The sequence below is a fragment of the Molothrus aeneus genome, chromosome 4 (assembly GCF_037042795.1).
Source record: "Molothrus aeneus isolate 106 chromosome 4, BPBGC_Maene_1.0, whole genome shotgun sequence".
Classification (NCBI taxonomy): Eukaryota; Metazoa; Chordata; class Aves; order Passeriformes; family Icteridae; genus Molothrus; species Molothrus aeneus.
This window is the reverse complement of record NC_089649.1, coordinates 24478278-24483844: the sequence shown is the minus strand read 5'-3', so window position 1 is coordinate 24483844 and position 5567 is coordinate 24478278.

The following is a 5567-nucleotide window of genomic DNA, read 5'->3' as shown; positions in this document are numbered from 1 at the left end:
GTTTTGATTTCTTTGTTTTTAAATAATTTTAGAATCGGTTTTCTAGCATTCCATGTGGTTTTGAAAATGCAGATAATTGCATGAGTTTGACTTGTAAATATTTGTGAATAAATATGTGAGTTATCTTGAGTGGCTTCAAGTAATGAACTGAAATGTTTCACTATTTCTTTGGAGTTGTTGAAACATTCAAAGGGAGTTTGAAAGTAAAATAGTTTTCAAAGTTTTCAAAGGATAGAGTCATAGAATCATTAAGTTTGGAAAAGACCTTTAGGACCATCCAGTTCAACCACTAACCCAGCCCTGCCAAGTCCATCACTAGACCATGTCCCTGAGTACCATGTCTTTTAAATACTTCCAGGGACAGTGCTCCCATGTCCCTGGGCAGCCTGTTTCAGTGCCTGACCACCCTTTCAGTGAAGAAACTTTTCCTAATACCCAGTGTTCACTTCCACTGGTGTAACTTGAGGTCATTTGCTCTTACCCTGTTACTTGGGATAAGACACCAAGCCTCACCAGGCTACAGCCTCCTTCCAGGTGGTTGGAGAGAGAGAAGGTCACCTCTGAGTACTTGGCCTTGTTGAACCTCAGATGGCAATGGAGGTGAGATCTGAAAAACAGTTGACAGTGGCTTTGGTTGCAGTTTGAATCCCTGATGTTCCTGTCAAACTTACACAGAAACATCTGGTTGGAATGGTGCAGAATTATTTTGGTTTTCAAGTAAATCATAATCAGAGCTACATTCTGCTGCAGCATGTGATCATTCAGGGCTCTTCATATTTGGTATATGATGACTTATGCTCTCCTCCACATTTTATACAAAATTTTCAAGGTGTTTCCTTTTAGCTGGAGATGGTGCTCCCTGAGAACAAATCTTGCCTAGTCATCAGAGTGAAATAAAATAAAAACACCTCCCATCCCTTCAAGGGAAATACGGTCCATTAGTTTTTCATTTGCCAGGAGCATCAGTTTTTAATGTTTTTCCCTTTCCCTTTATCTCCTGGGAATATCAATCTGCATAGATGTATTATTAATTCCACAGCAACGAGCTCATTTTCTCAAAAATCTTTACAGTGGATAGTGAAAGTAGGTCTCCCTAGGAATTATTAATATCCAAATTGAACTCAAGTGTCCTATGCATAGTGCTGGGTGGCTGTTGTGGTTGGTAGTGGTGGTTGGTTGTTTTTTCCTAAAGCATCTTTGCCTCATCTGAAGTCACTGTTTTTTATGATAAGGTGAGTATTGTAGGGTTGTTCAGCATTTAAAACTCAGGAGTCTGGATGAGTATTAAAAATAATTCTGGAACCAAAACAATTTTTGGAGGTGGAAGGGTGAGGAAAAATCCTCTTGAATAGCAGCATACTATGCTATGAATGATAGTGTATTGTTGTATAAGCATTGCAGAGAAGGGAGCAAGAGGGATTTCCCACTCTTGGAAAGTTCTGGAAGCTCTGTTCATTCATTCATTCATTCTGGAAGCATTCATTCCTGTCAGCCATTCCCCAGGAGCAGTGGTGAGCATTTTGCTGGCAGAAGCCTTGCTGGAGAGCAGTATTTCCACCTGCAGTTCTCATGGTTCTTGAAGCCCTGTCTCATTTCCAGTGAATATTTACCATTCACTGAAGCAGCAGCAGGGAACCTGGCTCTACAGCTCAGCCTCCTGTGGCCTCCTCTGTGCACCTGGGTAAGTCCACCTCCATCCACAGTGCTTGTGTCCCTGGGCTGTGTGGGTTGGGAAGGGGAGGGTGGTGCTGGTGTTTTCCAGAGAGCCCAGACCTGGTGAGCCCTGGGCGCCGTGTAGGTCACTGTAGGATCCCTCCAGGGCAGGACTGGATCTGGAATCTCTCTTTCCTCACCCTGACTCGCTCCGACTGAGCTCTTTTGCTTGTGGTGTGACATGAGGAATGAGGAATGGTTACTGCTTATGTTCTTTGCAGTGTTTAGGAGATGCTTTCACTCAGAACAGTCTCACAGTTTCTTGTTGATTGGCTCAAACCAATGCATCGAACAGAAACAGCAATAACCACATAGATCATGTGGTGTATTTTGATGGTCAAGAAGATTGTCTTTTTCTTTTACCTGCCCTAACCTGGAAGAATCAGAACATTTGCCCTTCTTATGCCAGTTAGACTCAGTCATAATTTCATAGAAGGAGGGCAGTTCCAGTAAAACCTGCACAGTGACCCAATAGAAGCTTTTTGGAAGCAAGGAGCTTCTTTTTCTGTTATATGGATGTATCATTTGGAGTTTGTCTGTCCCTGGAAGGTCACAGTTTGAGGAGCTATAAGAAGTGATAAACAGGTGAGGTGCACAGTTAAAGGGGCACATTGGAAGATGAGGCTGAATTTTTTTTTTTGCATTTAAAAGAATTCAACCTAAATCCTTTTATCTTAGGGGATAGAAAGCAAAGTGCGTGTCTTAAAAATTACCCCAAGTAATCTGTGTTTCCCCACTGCACAGCAGGAGGGGATATCCTGTGGCTCATACCAAGCAAAGGTGCTGGTGTTTATACAGTAGCCCAGTTTTGGGCATGGCATGTGCCACAAGCCACAGAGTCACTGCTTGGGGATTGCCAAGCCAGTTCTGAGCTCGTGTGTTTACTTGTGCTGTGACACGTGGTGGGCATAAAGGCACATGCTTGTACTTGGGAGCAGCCATGCAAGCTTCTTGTTGTTGAGTGGTGGTGGAAGAGATTATTAAAAGTCACATTTATTGCATGTCTTTGGCAGCTCAATGTTGATTTTACCATTTGAGTCTCTTGTGGATTTTCAGTATCTTGAGTTAAACAGTTTCTCTCATGTAGGAAGCCACTTGGTCATGCTGGTATGTGGTCTGCTGGTGCACATCTATGACTGCTTTCTCATGGGATTCAGCTGTTATTAAAAAAAGATTTTCATTCCTCTACAGATAAGCAGGTTTAACTCGTCTGTTCAGGATAGTATGATTTAGTATGATTTTTTTATTTTTATTTTTTCTTCTTTTCTGTTTTCAGCTGAGTGTTATCCATATGCATGCTTAACTGAAAGGCGATATATCAAACCAGTGCCAAATGTTTTGTGGCCTAAGGAATTAAGATGAAAGTGAGTGAGGTGCAGACAGTTCTCCTGGCTGTCTCTCTTCACACTGAGGAGAGCCTTCCTGTGCTACAATAGCCTTGCTTTGCTTCAGGCGCTGCCCCAGCCTGGTGAAGCTCTGCCACCCACCAGTCCTGCTGCCATTGTGTCTGCTTTCTACTGCTCTGAGATCCCAGTCTGTGCAGGAGACACAGAGAAGCCCATTTCCAGCTCAGGCTGCTTGTATTTAATCCTTTTTTCTTTTTTTCTTTTTTCCTCATGAAAGAAGTAAATAGAACTAATCTGTAGGATTTACAAATGGGAGTTCAGCCAGCCCTGATGAGGATTCATGGTCTTGAAGTCCTGAGCTTGATTATTTTACATTTATGTCATTAAAATCAGGCTGCTTTAGGTTACTCTGCTAAATGTTGCAGAAAAAAGGTACTTGAACTAGCATTGAGCCAAGGATACTTAAACAGAAGGTAGCCTGGTAGCTTCCCTGCTGCTGGTTGCATTTCTTCTGCACAGGCACACAAGGTAGTGGGTGCGAACACTTCTGAACACACAAAAAGTATTGAGGTGGTGGCTTTTGGATGTTGGTCTTTTACCTTCTCTCCCTGAAAGGAGTGCAGCCAATTTGACCAAAACAAATCAGTCAGAAGATTGCATGGGCTTTCAAAAACAACTTTTCTTTTTTAGATTTTTTATGTAGCTCACATCACCTTGCTCTGAATGAATGAATGCTGTGCTGTTTTGGCATGGGGTTTGTTGGCACTTTTTTTGGCAGTTTAGCCTCCAAACAAACTTCTAATAGCAACTCCCTGTAACCTTAGCAAGCACAGAAACTGCTAATATGAATGCAGGAGCAAGTGGACACAAAACCCAGTCAAAATACACTTCAAAGTAAGTTTTGAAGAATTTTTTTCTCATGTTTGAGAATGCCTGTTGCTCTTTTCCTTGTTCCTGTGTGTCGTGGTTCCCAAGGGCCAAGTGTCCACAGAGGATCAAAGGCACATCCTGGGAGCTGGTGGCAGGACCGTGACTCTGCTGAAGGCCAGGTAGTCAGCCCATTCCACGTGGAGGATGGAGGTTCCATCTGCCTTCCACCATCTCCAGACTGCTGGGACAGATGCTGTTTCCCAGGGAGCAAATCTTGCTGCGTTGCCCTGGGCTCCAGAAGGCAGGCAATGGAGGAGGGAGGGAGCCAAGCCATGCTTATGGTGTGGTTGGAGGGATGCAGAGAGATTGTACTCAGCCAGAGGAGGATGGCACCAGCACCCCTGCCCTGCTCAGGAGGCTCTGCTCATTGCTGGTGTGCACAGTTCTGCTGGGGGCACTGTTTGCTTTTTCAGCTGGCTCTGATTTTGAGGGCTCTGCTCTGCCCAAAAGGATATCTTGCTGCTGTCTGTTATCCAGTAGCTCTGCACTAAGCCTCCATTCACTCACCTTCTCAGAGGTTTATTCCTGTGATCCTGCATAGTGCTTTTTTTGATTATTGTTTGTATTTTTAATGAGTTGAGGAGAGGTGTCATCTTGTTTATATCCATGGAAACTGGAGCCATGGGTTTTGAGTCATTAAATTTATACCTAGGCAGGACTCCTGTTGCACTCACTGCCTGCTGCATACAGACATAAGTTTTCATTTTGAGAGCTTGTGTTTACAGAAGACAGCAACTGAAATCCTGGTTTAGATTGTTCTTTACAGCCAGACTGCTGTGGTCTGGATGCTGCAAGAGTTAACTTTCAATGGAGCACATACAGTGGTATCAAGTTTGTAGTCCAAATGTAACAAACTTACTGCCTCTGCAGGTGAAATTTTATTTCTTTTGTGACAGACAAGATAGGAGTCACTAGAATGGGAACATGTGTAGGGAAAAACCAATATTTAACTCAATCTCTTCCCTGAATGACAGCAAAACCGAGACTCTGTACATACCTGATACAGAATAGTCATCCTTTTTCACCACATGCCTTGCATTCCTTCACCAGTATGTATCCAAGCTCTGTGTGGGCAGTGGTACATTTGTCTGTTCTGTAAATGAAGTTTTGTCAGTACAAGACATAGCTTCTGTTTTCCACTAGAGGCCAATGAAGCGCAGGACAAGGCTGCTCCAAGGCTTTCATGGAAAACCCCATCTTTTTTTCTCTTCCAGACCTGTTGCTGAACAGTGGTATCTCCATCTTGATGATTATTACTTCTTTTAGAAATGGTTCTCCCTCTAATGAAGTGGAATTCAGTTGCTGTCTTCCTCCCAGCATTTTGTTCCCAAAACCTTCAGAAAATACAAGAATTGGCATCTTGATTTGCTGATAGGTGTTCCTTCCACCTTTTCAATTCCTAGCTGTTAACTATGTAGCAGCCTCCATGGAATAAAGGGCACATTGAAAAGGCAATGGAAACAGTGAGTAATGCCAGTGCTTGGGACTTTTAAGGGTTTCAGGAAATGGTACATCTGGAGCTACTGCATTTTACTGGGGAGCTTCCTCAATTTTTTGCTTATAAGTGACCGAGGCAAT